This window comes from Myotis myotis, unplaced genomic scaffold (assembly GCF_014108235.1).
Source record: "Myotis myotis isolate mMyoMyo1 unplaced genomic scaffold, mMyoMyo1.p scaffold_m19_p_2, whole genome shotgun sequence".
Lineage (NCBI taxonomy): Eukaryota > Metazoa > Chordata > Mammalia > Chiroptera > Vespertilionidae > Myotis > Myotis myotis.
In genome coordinates this window covers 77,409,535-77,427,348 of record NW_023416324.1, presented here as the reverse complement: position 1 = coordinate 77,427,348, position 17,814 = coordinate 77,409,535, and positions in this window count along the sequence as shown.

Genomic DNA, 17,814 nt, shown 5'->3' with positions numbered 1-17,814 from the left:
CTCTAGTGCTTTCAGCATCCATTAGGAATTCCTGGGGATAGAACGGCTATGCCGTGTCCTTTCCATAAAGCTTTTCTTCAATATTTTCTCATGTTATGTCCCCATTAGATTTTGTTTGAAGAAAGAATTCTATAGCTTTTAAAAAAGGTTATAATGTGGTGAATGTGGTTCAGCATTTTTATTTTTAAAATAAGAAAGATCCATTCCAGTGATAAAAAGTTTTAAGATCATGCAGCTTGTTAGTAAAAAACCTGGTACCAGCATCTTGCTAGGAAACAGTCCTCTTAGACATTATATCCCTCACTGTCCGGAAAATCTTTTCTCTAAGATGTTTGTCAGAAGTATCTGGAAAAAAACTTAATCAAGAAGTGATTTGAGGGGAAAAAAATCAAAAGAGAGAGGCAGATAGGAAAAAAAAAAAAAAAAAAAAAACTTTGGCAAAGTGTAAAGGGGTAGAGTGAGAGAGCCAGAGAGAGGTACAGGAGGTGTGAAGAGGCTGAGCCCAAATAGAGAGCCACTTAGTCTAGACTCCAGATGTGAGTACATGGCTTCAGCGGGTGTGATGCTGGACTCTGCAAATACTTTTGCCAGATGTCATGGCTGGGCTACAAATCCTTGGACGGGTGACAGAATTGGCTGTTGTTCTGTTCAGTGTTTTGCTTCTTAGCGTGTCACTCTGCTGGCTGCTCTAAGGTTATAACACTGGATAAAGGGAAGGCCTTTTACTCCTGCAGTCAGCATTTTGGCTGACCTTGAGGTGCTGAAGCACACTGCTGAAGTCCTCTGAGTGTCCAGAGGCAGGTTGGTAAAGCAGGACTAGTTGGTGTAGCTACCTTCCCATTTCAGCCTGACCCCAAGAAAGACAAAGCGATGGAGAGACACAGAGTACATAAAAGAGAAATACTACTCCTGGCTAGCAGCAGGATCTTAGGGAAACTGCTTTATCTATCTGGGACTCTGTTACCTCTGAGGGATTTAATTACATGGTCTCTAAGCTCCATTTGAACATTGACACACTATAATCCTGTGAAGTGGTACCATAAAGGAAGGATAAACAAGAAAGCCATGTCCCTTCTAAACTTACATGATAAAACACCAAAAAGCAAAACATTTGCTTTGTTAAATAAACAATGTAAATACCTGCACTTGCTCTCTGCAAGTGACCAACTTGTAAAATCTGGCAATAAATTTAAAACATGAGAACTAAGATAGAACAACTCTAGAACCAGGAATTCTAGAAAACGGAAAATATTAAAGGGCCAGCCTTAGGCAATTATTCAGAAATCAACACAATTTGTATTTCTCATTTCCTCATCATTCTTCCATTCTTTAAATTAATACTGCTCTGTCCAGGTAGCTAAGTTGGTTGGGGCATCTTCCTGATATGCCAAGGTTGTGGGTTCAATCCCTGGTCAGGGCACATACCAGAAGCAACCAATGAATGTATAAATGAGTGGAATAATAAACCTACGTGTCTTATCTCGCTTGCTCTCCCTTTCTCTTTCTCTTTAAAAAAAAAAAAAGATAACAAAATCAATACTCAGCATCTGCTTCATGCTATGCTTAGAAATTTGATGGCAAGGGTAATAGGCCCTTGTTCACCCCCATAAGGCTTACAATATAATGGTAGGTTGAGGTAATTGAACCAAGCTCTAATGCAGTCAGTAAGCACAATCACAGAGGAAGAGAGATGACATGGAAATGGGAGAGACATCAAGTCCAGGCTTGGAAGATCAGGAATTACGTAGGAAATGCCTCTTAAGCTGAGTCGTGCCAGTAAGGTAAGAAAGGGTTAGCCAGACAAAGAGGTGGAGAAGGAAAGTCTAGGCCACCACGTAAAGCATGTCAGGAAACTGAAAGTAATGCATTAAGACTCTGCCACTTACTGGCTGTGTGATCATGAGCATGGTAATGAACCTCTCCCAGCCTCAAAAATGGAGCAGTTGCAGTTTCCTTGCCTCAGAAATGGAGCAGTTGCAGGTTGAAGGAGAAATCAGGGCTGAATATATATTTTCAACTTAATGCATATATGATATAAAAATAAGGCCCCCCCACTTCTCTTCTCATTGTCCCGCGTTATTCTGAAAAATTCCTTGTGTTTGTTCCATGTTTCTTTCACCCATAGGTGTCAACTCCTAAATTATTAGCTGCTGATGAACTGTCATTTAAAGGCAGGGGAATTGCAAATGTTAAGAAAACTGAAATCCTTTAAGACCCTAAGAAACAGGGCACCAATGGGCAGGTTTGTGAAATCTCATGGTCAACTAAATTGAATTATTGAGCTAAGTTAGCCGGACACACAGAAAGCCGTAGGTTGCTAAACAGAAATATTTCTATACTTATGTTGTTTTCTGAAAAGAAAACGGTAGTGAGTAAATAGGAGGGAGGCATTGGGCATAGTTGCTAAAGTGAAAACTTAAATTCTTTCCTGGGATGTCTTCCTACCCAATAAACCAAATTAGCTACAAAACATGGCCAGTGTAGCAAATCTGCTGCCCCCCCCCCTTTTTTGTTTGTTTTTCTCATTTCTAGTTAATATCAGATGGAACAATTAATGCCTTTCCGAGCATTTTTCAGCTCAAAAACATAATCACATGACAAAATTGGTATTTAAAGGAGGAAAGAAACTTTATTTAACATAAAACTTATTGAAAAACTCAAAGGCTGCCAACTGGGCAGGAAATGAAGGTGAGGTCTCTGAAAAGTCTCATTGGTAGGAGGAACAGCGGGAGGCTTGGCTGCAGTTCCCTAGATGGTTTTCATAGAAAGGCTTTGTTTAGTGAGGCTATCAGCTGTCCCAGATATTACCTCCTTCCCTCCCACTGAGCACAAAACTATACCAAGTCTCTACTCTGGAATTAGATTCTCATCACACTAGGCCTTCTTTTCTGCTAATGTCTATGATTTCAGACTTTCTAGAACCTCAATTTCTAGTTCACAACCACCTTCATTTAGCCCGATTTCTTGTCTTCAGTGCTCAGTAAGCAGTGGCAGAAGAAAGCCCAGGCTTAGAGCAAAGCATATTTTTCTAAAATGTGAGTGAGAGTGAGGTGTGTGAGACCTTCTGAAGAGTGTTTAATTAATAAATGTTTATTTATAAATCTGACATGTAACCAGTACTCTAAGTTAGCTTTCCCACTGCTCACAATTTAATTCTTATCTTGAAGCTGTAGCTGCTCTTGCTGCTTTTAAAGCACTGGATTTTGGGTTAGAAAGTGGAATGGGTATTCTAGTTCTACTTCTCATAGCTATTTGAACTTGGGCAAGTTATTATCAGTATTTTGAAATTCAATTCTCCTCTTTTTAAAAAATGAAGAGTCAGATTTTCTTTCTGTGCTCTAGTATTGTCTCATTCATACCTCTATTTCAAAAATTCTCACCCTTAATTATAATGATTATTTGCATGTCACTGAGATTATGGATTGCATCTTAGTTATCTCTGCATACCTCTATATTCCCAGAATTTAGAACATTGCATATTATAGGTGTTCCATGAGGTTTTATAAAAGGCAGTAATAATATCACTGCCTCACCCTGACAGGGTGGCTCAGTTGGTTGGAGTGGCTTCCCTTCCACCAAAAGGTGGCAGGTTCGATTTTGGGTCAGAGCACATACCTAGATTGTGGGTGTGGTCCCTGGTCAGGGAGCATATGGGAGACAACCGGTCAATCTTTCTCTCTCACATCAATATTTTTTTCTCTCTCTCCTTTCCTCTCTTCAAATCAATTTTAAATATATATATCACTGCCTCACAAAGTTGTCAAATATATTAATATCAAGCATTACGTTTGCCTGAGCTGAAATGTGTGCCTGTCTTTTCCTTCAAACGAACAGAAATACAGGATATAATATAGCAAAGTGATTCTTTTAGTTTAATAATGCTCAAAATGAAAGGAAGGAAAATCTGCATGCTATTGAAGTAAATAAGAATGTCAAAGCCAAAGTTTCAAGTTCAGATAATACTAAGGAGGCCTAAGAAACATGTAAGAATACACACAACAGAGCTACCTAAAAGAGGTATCATGCCCCTGTTGGAGCAACGAGATGTGGCCTTGAGCTCACAAAAGGTGAAGACCTATAATTGAGACCTCTATGTAAAGACCTGTCCTTGGAAGAGTTGCTTCTTCTATGGAAACTAGACTAGAAAAAGTTCATCCTGCAACTCTACCGGAGGAGGGAGTGGGGAAGTATCTGAATTTCTGCTACCAACCAATACAAGAATCACAAATGATAAATTAATGCCTAAAAATGTATCTTAAGTTGAATATAACTCCATCTATAAGAGAAGAAAATTAAACTATTCTATGAAGACATAACCCAATGTGAATGAATATTTAACAGATTAAACAGCTCCATGGAAGATGAGTTCCAAATTTTTTATATTACCAATCACCCAAGGAAATGGTAAGCTATGAGAAAGTGTTAGCCAAAACAGATAGGAAATTTAGCACTTTAAATAATAGAATATCTAAAAGAGATAAGCCCAGCCAGCATGACTCAATGGTTGAGCATAGACCTATGAACCAGGAGGTCATGGTTCAATTCCCAATCAGGTCACATGCCCAGGTTGTGGGCTCCATCCTCAGTTTGGAGCATGCAGGAGGCAGATGATCAATGAATCTCTCTCATCATGATATTTATATATCTCTATCCCCCTCCTTTCCTCTCTGAAATCAATAAAAATATATTTTAAATAAATAAATACATAAATTAAAGAGATAATACAACAAGTACACTGAGCATAATGATTAAAGACACACACAAAAAAGAACATAAACACTGTAGTAAAAGAATATAATTCCATGGGGAGAAGGAAATATTTTTGTAAAGTATCCAAGTAAAATATCAGTCACTGAAATAAAATATATCAGTCAATGGTAAAACAGGAGAAAAACACAATTGCAGAGAAAATCAGTGAAATGGATGATAAATAGGAGTAAATTGCACAGACTATTGTATGTAACAACAAATAATAAAAATAAACAGCAAAGAGAGGCCAAAATATATAGATGACAGAAGGAGAATGACCAAAGTACAAATAAAAGGTTTTCCAAAAAAAGAAGTTGGAAAGAACAGAGCAAAGATATTATTTGAAACAGGAATGGCTGAGATTTTTCTGGTATTGAAGAAAGTCATGAGTTACCAGTCTGAAGAAGCATAATAAATAATGTTTTAAAATAATCCTACATCTAAACATATGTGAAAAAATTGAAGAAAAAAGTCTTCTAACATCATAAAAGCAAACAGAAATGAAGCAGATTAGATTACTTATAATAAACAAAAATTAGCAACAAAGATGCCAAAAGACAAATAAATAGATTTTTCAAAGGACTGAGGGAAAGTAATTGTGGACTTAAATTTTAACACTAACTAAAGTTTTCAAAAAATAAAAGTGAGATCATAATTTTAGAAAAAAATTATTGGGAAAATTTACCATTCATGGACCCTGTAAAAAGTATAGAATAATGAATATCAGTAGAAGGGAAATCCAGTCCAAAGAAAGAAGCAAAAGTTCAAGAAGCAAAAGTGATCATAAAGCAAAAATTAGCAAAAAACATGTTTGAAACTAAAGATACATCAGTTCTAAATAGCCATAGCAATTCAAATAAATAATATTGGCGGGGTTTGTCAACAAGGTGGAAATAAAACACAAAATAGAAAGTGGAAATTTTAAAGCATATTAATGTCTTTTTTCTGTAGGAGTATAGTAAAGAAATTGTTTAAACTTAGAAATTGTTTAATTTAAAATAATAAGAAAATAGAAATAACATCAATAAATTTATAAACTCCAACCCAGTATAAAAAGAGAAAAAGGAAGGAAGGAAAGAAGGAAGTTTGGTTAATTTAATGAAAGGCAGAAATAGAGAAGAGTAAAGCAAAGAAAACCATAGCTGAAGAAAAAAGATTCCAAAAATATTAGTAATGTCATAAAAGTATGTAGATTTAAATTACTTGTTATTTTTTTATCAGTGACCAAAATACAGAATAAAATCCAGCTAAATGTTTTTTATGAGATACCTAAAACATAAGTATACATGTGGTTTGAAAATTAAAGGATGAAAAATATGTCTGAGAAAACATTGTCATATATAAAGCCTGTTTAGCCCTGTTAATAGCAGATGTAATAGAATTCTTGGAAAAACTTATTAAAGACAGAGAGAATTATTTTAATGATAAAAGAAAATGTTTACAAGATTTACATAACAATGTAAAGTTCTTTGGGCACAAAACAGCCTAATTTTAATTAGATAATTATATATTACTAGTGGCCAGGTGCATGAAATTCGTGTATGGGGGGGGGGTTGTCCCTCAGCCCAGCCTGCACCCTCTCCAATCTGGAACCCCTTGGGGGATGTCTGACTGCTGGTTTAGGGCTGATCCCACAGGGATTGGCCCCAACTGCCCCCCTACTGGCCTGCTTGCCCCCAACTGCCTCCCCTGCTGGTCTGCTTGCCCAAACTGGCCCCCCTTGCTGGACTGGTCTCCCCTTACTGGCCCCCCCACCAGCCGGCTTGGCTCCAACTGACACCCCCTGCTGGCCTGCTCTCTGCCAGCCTGCTCACCCCCAACTGCCCCCCTGCTGGGCTGCTCACCTCCAACTGCCCTCTCCTCCTGGCCTGATTGCCCCTAACCGCCTCTGCCTTGGCCCTTCCATAATGGCTTTGTCTGGGTGGCAGCCATGGAGCCGGTTGTGGTGACCAAGGAAGCCAAGCGTCCGCCTCCTGCCAAGCCTCCATCTCCTGCCCATTCTCCAGCAGGCTTGGCTTTCTTGGTCACTGGGGCAACCTAGGAAGCCAAGCCTCCTGCCTGCTCTGGCCGGCACTGTGGCTCCGGCTGGTGCCACCATCTTTGTCACGTCAATTTGCATATTCCCTCCTTATTGGCTGTGAGCATCTCCATCTTTATCATGAAGTGACGGTTAATTTGCATATTACTCTTTTATTAGCTAGGATAGAAATATATAGATTGACAGAATTGCAATAAGAAACTAAAAAATCCAAAGTTAGAAATGTTGACCAAACTCACACACAAAAATCCCAAGCAAATAAAACACTAAAATTCTAAGTAAAACAAAAAATAAGTCAGAATATGTAAGAATTAATAAGCTAGATCTAATGGACATATATTGAATTCTGTAATCAACAATTAGTGACTATACACACTTAACCAACATATACTGAACATTTTTAAACTGACCATCTATGAAGTCACAAAAGACTCAAGAAATAACAAAATATCCACATAATGGAAACCATGATTTTTTATTTTAAAGAAAATTGGTATTCAATTATGAAATATAGCCATAAAGTGACAAATTTGAACATTTAGGAATTCACTTGTGAATAATCATTGGGTCAAAAAGTGGTACTAGAACTTGCAAAGTATTTAGAGCTAAACAATGAAATATCACATAGCAAAATTTTTGTAATGCTGCTAAAATATTATTGGCATGTAAATTTATGGCCAACCTGTATAGATTTATGTAAATGCCTTCCAGTGCCCTCTAACTTCATGATGGATGCCATTGGTTCTGGAGAATAATTCTGAGGATTTAATGAAAACCATTGGATACTAATGGTTACCTAAGGAGTTCATGATAAGTGATAAAATTTAGTCCTGATAACGACTCAGAAAATGTTCATGTGCATTTCCTCCATTGATCAACCAGTTGGTAGCTGCTTTCCAGAGAAATAGCTCTAATGAGATATACTACTCAGACCAGCTAAGGAATAAAGTTTTAAATTTTTATAAGCATTCAATCTCTGTAGCCTAAATAAATTCTTCCACTCCCTCTTGCACAGAGCCCACCTTGCTCAGATTTCTGGCCATCAGATTCACATACTTTGATGATTTGGCCAGAACGTCTCTAAGACCTTTCTTGACTATGAACCCTCACATCCAGCCATATTATAGGACAGGTTGATTACTTTCTATTACTATTTTGTATCTACCATATCTCCCCTAGCCCTCACATCTTTATCCCAGCTGTAGTAGTTAATACCCTGTGAGTTATAAATGGCACAGTCCATCATTTCCTGCCTGGGCTATGGATTCTAACCCCTCCTTAGTAGGAACTTTTGATGAAGATTCCTGGAGAAAAGAGGAAGGGGGTTAAAATGTATCACTGTTAAATCGGGTTTAAGATTAGGTACTTCTGACATGTAATCCTATCAACAGTTCTTTGCGTGGCTTGTCAATATACCATTTAGCATATGAAGAAACTGAGGCTCATATTGGCAAGTAACTTGTCCTCTGTCACCCAGCTACTAGTTCCAGGTAGGCTGGCCTCACAAAAGTCAATCCATTGCAGTTTGCTAATATATTTGTAATTTAATCAGAAAACAACCATTTCATACTTCCAAGTAACTAGTGCTTTAAATTTGGCAGAAGTATAATAGCAGGAAGGTTGGATTCTCCCAATGAATACATAATGACATTTACAGGAACAAAGTGGTCCCAGAAGTTTCACCAACAACTTGTCGCTTTCATTTCAACTTCAACCTTCTTTTCCATAGTTCCTAGATTCAGTGACATCTGACCCACCTCTCCTTGTATTTGGAGTAGTATAATCAAGACACTGAGGTTTTACTTTAGTTACAACTAATCTCTTTCTACATTGATACATTTTTCTATTACCCTGCATACAATTTTACTAAAGATTTTGAGATAATGTAATGTAAACCTCATGTAGAATGGGAAACCCAGCATTCCAGCCACTACTGTGGAGGGTTCTTTAGGGAACAGTATTTCTCCTAATTACCTGGCTTTTTATCCTGCTTCTGTTCTCAGTATTCATGCTTGACTTCTTAAATATGTTCTTCCTCTCAACATCCTCGCTTATCACTGGAAAAATCCATGATGCCTTCAGTTCCCAGAGTACCACTGTGCACCAGATAACTGTGCACCAGACATAATTGAAGGCACTTAATGCTGTTACATTGTAGAACAATCAAGAAAGCTACTTGTCCTTTATAATTTACTAGTAGCCCGGTGCACAAAATTTGTGCACATTAAAAGGGAATTAATTGCCCTAACTGGTTTGGCTCAGTGGATAGAGCGTCAGCCTGCAGACTGAAAGGTCCCAGGTTCGATTCCAGTCAAGGGCATGTACCTTGGTTGCAGGCACATCCCCAATAGGGGGTGTGCAGGAGGCAGCTGATCGATGTTGCTCTCTCATCGATGTTTCTAACTCTCTAACCCTCTCCCTTCCTCTCTGTAAAAAAAATCAATAAAATATATATTTTTTTAAAAAAGATAATGTTAGGTCGTAATCTTTTGATAATAAATCTGGTACCATTGCAAAGACCCCATTTACTATTGAGATTTCTCAATAGCATGATGATTGCACCCACTTTCAACTTTAATTTGTGACTCAGCATTCCTGAAGGATAATACTATTAAGAAATTCGATGGGAAAATTTTCCTTTTCAGCATCATCTGTGGAATCAATGGAATCATCACTCAAATATGTGTGAAAATCTCCATCGAGTATATCTAAATTTGGGTTCTCAACCTTGGCTGCACATTAGAATCACCTGGGAATCTTTTTAAAATCATCATTCCCGGGCCTCATCCTCTGGAAATTGTTTCTTTGTTATGGGGTGGGGCCACAACATTAGTAACAAAGAAACAGAATTAAAACTTTATTGTGGGGAGCCACTACAGTGTTTTGGATAGGTTCAAGACTTGGACTGATGAGAGGGCACAGTCCTCTCATTGCCACGTGCAAGTCCCAGCTTGGAGGGCAGGGCCCTCCCAGCACAATGATAGCCAGCAGCTGTAGTTGTAAGCTTGAACCTATGGTGGGAACACATGGCCCCACGTGCCTGAGTGATGTAGGCTTGATAGAGTTCAGGTGCATGTAGTTGAATAGGATTGAAACCCAGGAGAATGTTGTAAACATCTTGGTCACACCCTTACTGTGCCTCGTAGCATCTGCTATAAAATAAAGGCATGGCTGTGGGCATGGTTGCTGTCTCTCAGAGAAGCAGCGTCCCACTGAGACCTGGTTTTCATTCTCTTGTCTGTCTTTTCTAAGCCTTTCAGCTGCCCCCACTTAAGTTCACCCCTGGCCGTGCTGGCGCGAGGCACACTTTAGAAAGATCTGCCTCCACGCTCTGAGGGTGGGTTCCTGCCTCAAACCCTGCCCTTACAGGAAACAGCTCAGGGGAGGGTGCAACTGTTGCCAAGACAACCCCTGCAGGACTGACTTCCTTTCACTTGGTCGTGATTCTGATGGTTGTGATGAACACCACCTATGGTTTTTATATAAGTAGATTGCCAATCCACATTCTGGCCTGTAGGAAATTTTTCCATTATGCTCATCTTCTTGGAGTCAGTGTTTTACCTCAATGATGGGCTCCCCCTTTCTCTTAGAGTTCCTATTCTCTTCTCTCTCTTTTTCTGAAGGTGATTTTCCCAGAACCAAAATGTTCCTGCTTACATTAACATAGAGAACCCTTGTGTTACGTCCTTACAGAACCCAGGAACATTTTTAAATATCTTAATATTGTTTATCAGATGACACATATAAAACATGACTATTTAAATAAGTATATGTCATGTTTGTGTAAAATAAACTCTATTACAAGAAAGAGTTAAGAAAATATCTTAGGAATAATCAAATATCTGATAAAGAGAATTTCCAAATATAATATATAAAAATGCTGTCATGTAATGACCAATCAGGCTGGGGGTGGGGCCATGGCAGAGAGTTCTCAGCACATCTGCACCGGGGGTCCAAAGGGTGCAGAGAGGAACAGAGAGCAGATAGGCAGTTAGGGCAATCAGGCCAGGAGGGGAGAGCAGTTAGGCAGTTAGGGGGATCAGGCCAGGAGGGGATAGCAGTTAGGGGCATCAGGCAGGCAGGCAGGTGAGTGGTTAAGAGCTAGTGGTTCTGTATTGCAAGAGGGATCCTGGATTGGAGAGGGTTCAGGCTGGGCTGAGTGACCCCCCCTCACCCCCCCGCCACTGTGCACAAATTTTACACACCGGGCCTCTAGTTAGAATATAACTAAAAAACTGAATAGAATCTGTTTATTCTTGCAAAGCTAGCCAGTATTTCAGCATTGTATAGCACTTCTATTTTATATATGTATACAAAGCAAGTGATAAATGTGAGGGTTACAATATGCCTGCAAATGGCCACCAAAGACAATCATCATACAATCAAATAGTTGCATGTCTAGGTCTCTGGATAGATAGACAAAAATACACAGGACGTAGATGTTACCTTCACATAGATAGCTAAGTCCATGGAACATTTGCCCTTGGCTTTATACAGGAACCAACAGTAGAATTGCCAGGGCACTGTCTGGAGAGCAGCGATTGACTGCACAAGGAATTCTCAGCCAAGAAGCTGTACAAGGCTACCCAGGGGTGTTAGCAGACTTGCCTCTATTTGAAATTCCTTTTGAAAGAAAAAGCCCTGATACTACATTTGAAATTGTTTTCTTAATATTTTTATTGATTTTCAGAGAAAGAGGAAGGGAGAGGAAGAGAGAAAGAGAAACATAAGACACATCAATTGGCTGCCTCCTGTATCCCTCTCCCCAACCAGAGATCCAAACCCTTAACCGGGCATGTGCCCTGATCAGCAATCGGACCAGCAACCTTTTGGTGCACCAGATGATGATCCAAGAAACTGAGCCACATGGACCAGGGCCATATTTGAAATTTAATTGGGCTAAGCTTTCCATGTTTTTTTTCTCCTTCCACATTTATTTTTATTATGTTGTATTTCTTCAAATCAATTCAAAATGTTGTTAATGCAATATATTTTAGAAAAACAGTTCTGAATTCATAAGCAATCCTTGGCATGTAAAATTTCAAAGTGCCTAATCTGTTTGATAGATTGATTGATTGATTTTTCAATGCTTTAAAGGGTACCTAGTCCAACAGCATATAATTTTTCTTTTACCAAACAGGACATGAATGAATAGAAGATAACTGCAGTTTTTGTATTCAGCCTATTGTTTTTGTGAATTTTTTTTCTTTCATACAGTTGTGAAGTGAATGAGAAAACATTCTTTTCTTTTTATAGGAATAACAGCTCACCCTGCTACTCCTCAACAGGGTCCATATGCACCTTGCAGCTGTGTTATCTCAAACAGTCCCCTTAGTACCTGTGAACATAGCATAGACTAGGACAAGGCTGAGACTTACAAGGACCTTTCCTCTTTGGTGAGAAGAGCCTTTCCCTAAACAGTGGTTCTCCACCTTCCTAATGCCGCGACCCTTTACTTTAATACAGTTCCTCATGTTGTGGTGACCCCCAACCATAAAATTATTTTCGTTGCTACTTCATAACTGTAATTTTGCTACTGTTATGCATCATAATGTAAATATCTGATATGCAGGATGTATTTTTATTGTTACAAATTGAACATAATTAAAGCATAATGATTAATCACAAAAACAATATGTAATTATATATGTGTTTTCCGATGGTCTTAGGCGACCCCTGTGAAAGGGTCGTTGGACCCCCAAAGGGGTCGCGACCCACAGGTTGGCGACCCACAGGTTGAGAACCGCTGCTCTAAAACCTTTTCTAATTGGAAGCCATATCTCCATTCTCTGAAAGTTTTCAGACCTAAGCACAATGCAAAGAGATTAGGAACAGGTGGGTACAGGAAGAAAGCAGTTAAATACAGCCTATAGATGAGATAAAGGCCTGTATAGCATGGCCTTCAAGAAACAACTCTTTTATCTCTTCTCTTTTCATTTTTATCAGTCTTCTACTTGGTTAGCAGTATGGGGCTGACCAAAAGAATTGCATTATCTTCTCTTGCTAACTACAGCAACCAGTCAAAATCCCACCAGAAGAGTGTCAGGTGGTTATGAAGGGATCAGGTGGCTGAAGGACAGGAGAGAGTGTTGCTAAAAGCCCCCTTCACTAATAATAGCATCTCCACAGCCTGCTGCTTATCATGTGCAAAGCCATCCTTTCCACAGCTCTGGAAATCCATTACCTCTGAAGAAAGTTGCATAAAGTTAGATCAAATTTTAAGAACACTTTCTAAGAGATAACAAATTGTTCCCACCTTTAAAACTCAGAAAAAACTCAAACAAATTATTTAATTATTTTTTTATTGTATTAGTCTGTTTTGGAGGAGAAGAGTGATGGTAGGGACAAAATAATTCTCTCTGTACATTCCTTTAGGTTTCTTTTTTAATTTTTTAAAAAATATATTTTATTGATTTTTACAGAGAGGAAGGGAGAGGGATAAAGAGTTAGAAACATCAATGAGAGAGAAATATCGAGCAGTTGCCTCCTGCACACCCCCTACTGGTGATGTGTCCGCAACCAGGGTACATGCCCTTGGACGGAATCAAACCTGGGACCCTTCAGTCCGCAGTATGACGCTCTATCCACTGAGCCAAACCAGTTTTTTATTTTTATTTTTTTATTTTAATTTTTTTCCCTTTTTATTGAATTGATTGGGGTGACACTGGTTAACAAAATTATACAGGTTTCAGGTAAACAATTCTATAACACATCACCTGTATGCTGTATTGTGTGTTCAACATTCAACATCCCAAATCAAGTCTCCATCCATCACCATTAATCCCCCTCTATATCCTTCTCCACTGACCCCCAACTATCACCACACAGCAAATCCTATATAATAAAAGCCTAACATGCTAAGTGTCCAGTCATCCGTTCAGCCAATCAAAGAATAATATGCTAATAATATGCTAAGGCCACTCAACCACTCGCTGTGATGTAAACTGACCACCAGGGAGCAGATGCTCCAACCAGTAGGTTAGCTTGCTGCTGGGGTCCAGCACATTTGGACTGAGTAAGATGGGCTGGACACTCCTGGAAACCCTCCCTCAATCCCTCCTCAGCTGGCTAACATCCCACACCCCTCCCCAGCCCTGATCATGCACTGGTAGGGTCCCTCAGCCTGGCCTGCACCCTCTCACAATCTGTGACCCCTTGGGGAATGTGGGAGAGCCGGTTTTGGCCCAATCCCACAGGCCAGGCCGAGGGACTCCACTAGTTCATGAATTCCTACACTAGGTCTCTAGTCTGATTATAAGTGCTCTCTTAAAGTTGGCTTGCCACATATTCAAAATCAACCTAAAATTCGAACTTTTCATTCCAAGAACAATAAGTTGGGTTGTTTTCACTTCCCTAAACCTAATAAAAAAGCACACTAGGGTGAGGTTAAGGGAAATTATTCTGTTATTTGTCTTTGCCATAGGCTTTTGTAAGCTTCCAGAAGGAAAATCAATCAATTATGAAGTATAGGCCAAATACCTACACTGTGCAATATTGGACCAGCAGTTCTCAATGTAATCTTCAGTGTGCTCAAATTTTCTACAAGATCAATCTTCATGGCAGAGCACCTTTTACAGATCTTCATGCAGATTAATCAGTGATGGCTAGGTTTGTGACAAAACTCTCCTTTTTTAAAATTCTTTATTGTTTAAAGTATTACATATAGTATTACATATATCTCTTTATTCCCCCATTGGAAAGCCAACCCTCCCCTACCTCCGCACATGCCCTCACCCTTCTGGTGTCTGTGTCCATTGGTTATGCTTATGCATGCATACAAATACTTTGATTGATCTCTTACCTCCACTCCTCCCTTTCCTGCCTTCCCTCTGAGGTTTGACGGTCTGTTCCATGCTTCTATGTCTCTGAATCTATTTTTGTTCATAGTTTAAGTTGTTCCATTATATTCCACAAATGAGTGAGATCATGTGATATCTATCTATCTATGACTGGTTTATTTCACTTAGCATAATGCTCTCCAGGTCCATCCATGTTGTTGCAAATGGTAAGAGTTCTTTCTCTTTTACAGCAGCGTAGTATTCCATTGTGTAGATGTACCACAGTTTTCTAATCCACTTATCTGCTGATGGGCACTTAGGCTGTTTCCAAATCTTAGCTATTGTAAATTGTGTTGTTATGAACATAGGGATGCATATATTTTTTTCTGGTTGATGTTTCTGATTTCTTGGGATTTATTTCTAGAAGTGGGATTACTGGCTCAAATGGGAGTTCCATTTTTTAATTTTTTGAGGAAATTCCATACTGTTCTCCACAGTGGCTGCACCAGTCTGTATTCCCACCAGCAGTGCACAAGGGTTCTTTTTTCTCCACATCCTTGCCAGCACTTGTCGTTTGTTGATTTGTTGATCATAGCCATTCTGACAGGTGTGAGATGGTACCTCATTGTTGTTTTGAGTTGCATCTCTCAGATGATTAGTGACTTTGAGCATGCTTTCATATGTCTCTTGGCCTTCTGTATGTCCACAAAGTGTCTATTTAAGTCCTTTTCCCATTTTTTTATTGCATTGTTTATCTTCCTTTTGTTAAGTTGTATGAGTTCCCTGTAAATTTTGGAGATTAAGCCCTTATCGGAGATAACATTGGCAAATATGTTCTCCCATGCAGTGGGCTTTCTTGTTGTTTTTTTGATGGTTTCTTTTGCTGTGCAGAAGCTTTTTATTTTGATGTAGTCTCATTTGTTTATTTTCTCCTTAGTTTCCATTGCCCTAGGACAGTGGTCGGCAAACTGCGGCTCGCGAGCCACATGCAGCTCTTTGGCCCCTTGATTGTGGCTCTTCCACAAAATATCACGTGCGAGCGCACATGTACAGTGTGATTGAAACTTCATGGCCCATGCGCAGAAGTCGGTATTTTGTGGAAGAGCCACACTCAAGGGCCAAAGAGCCACATGTGGCTCATGAGCCGTAGTTTGCCGACCACTGCTAGAAGATGTATCACTAAAGGTATTGTTACAACATATGTCTGGTATTTTGCTGCCTATGGATTCTTCTAAAATTTTTATGGTTTCCTGTCTTATGTTTAAGTCCTTTATCCATTTTGAGTTTACTTTTTTATTATGGTGTATGTTGGAGTTCTAGTTTCTTTTTTTCCCTGTGTCTGTCCAATTTCCTCAACACCATTTATTAAAGAGACTGTCTTGACACCATTGTATTCTCTTGCCTCCTTTGTCAAATATTAATTGAACATAATGGCTTGGGTAGATTTCTGGGTTCTCTGTTCTGTTCCACTGGTCTATATGTCTGTTCTGTGTCAGTACCAGGCAGTATTGAGAACAGTGGTTTTGCAATATAGCTTGATATCTGATATTGTGATTCCTCCAACTTTGTTCTTCTTTCTCAAAAATGCTGTGGCTATTGAGGGTATTTTTTAATTCCAGATGAATTTTTGGAGAGTTTGTTCTAGGTCTGTGAAATGTGCCATTGGTATTTTAATGAGGATTTCATTAAATCTATAGATTGCTTTGGATAGTATGGACATTTTAATCATGTTGATTCTAGCAATACATGTACATGGTATATTCTTCCATTTGTTTATGCCTTCATCTACCTCTTTTTTTAAATGTCCTGCAGTTTCCTGAGTATTGGTCTTTTACCTCCTTAGTTAAGTTTATGCCTAGGTATCTTAATTTGTTTGGTTCAAGGGTAAATGGAATTATTTTTTTAGTTTCTCTTTCTGTGAGTTCATTATTGCTGTATTAAAAAAACCATAGATTTCTGGGTGTTAATTTTGTATCCTGCAACTTTGCAAAATTCATTTATTGAATCTAGCAGTTTTTTGATGGATTCTTTAGGGTTTTCTATGTATAGTATCATGTCATCTGCAAATAATGACAGTTTTACTTCTTCTTTTCCAATTTGGATGCCTTTTATTTCTTCTTCTTGTTATTCTGACACCCCTATTATATATATGTTACTTCATTTCATGTTGCCCCAAAGCTCCCTTAGGCTGTCCTCCTGCTTTCCAGTTTTTTTTTCTTCAATTGTTGTTCAGATTGGGCATGTTTCCCTTCCCTATATTCTAACTCAATAATTTGTTTTTCTGCTTCTTCTAGTCTACTGTTGAAATATTTCATTGTGGTTTTTTTATTGTAGTTATATCATTTTTTATGTCCCCTTGATTCTTACCTAAGTTGTTGATTTTCTCATCCATCTGGTTTATGAACTGTATGATCCTTACTCTGAATTCTTTTTCTGACATATTGCATGCCTCTATTTCATTTAGTTCCTTTTCTGGTGCATCCTCCTTTTCTTTCCTTTGGGAGTTGTTTCCTTGTCTCCCCATTTTTGGTGTCTCTTTCTGTCCCTGGGCACCTTCATTGGTGTTTGAGAGGTTGAAGACCCTATCAGGGCAATTTTGTGAAAATCGTTAGCCCAGAGGTTGGGTCTGCCTTGAATCTCACACCTATATTGTCTCTGCTCTGAATTGTATCCCTTTCTCCCATGGATCTGGCCCCTCGGTTGTCTGCTTCAGATGCTTGGGGTGGCATGAGTACATGCACAGTTCCTCTGATGTGCAATTTCCTGTGAGGATCCCGAATCCTCTGGCATGCAATTCTCTATGTGGCCCTGGCACCCATGAAAGGGTGGCATCCTAGGACCCTCTGGCAGCTCACTTGCAGTGCAGTCCTGTGGCCCCTGGTTGGACACACCGGCTTACTCCGGGTTGCCTCGAAAGTTCTTTCCTATTTCCTGGAATGCGGCATGTGCTGGGTTGCTCTGGGTAGCCCCTGCAGAACTGTCCTAGGGCCCAGGGAGAAGCAGGTGCTGGTATCTTTGGGTCACACAGTCTCTGCTTTCTTGTAGTCTAGAGTGAGATGTGCACTGGGTTGCTCCAGTTCACGTCTCCTCAGTGTAGAGTGAGGGCGGGTATCCCTGGGTCACTCAGTCTGTACTTCCCTGTCACCTGGAGTGAGATACATGTTGGGTTTCTCTGGATAGCCCAGCAGAACTGTCCCAGGGCCCAGGGTGATATGGGAGCAGGTTCCTCTGGGTCGCATAGTCCTAGCT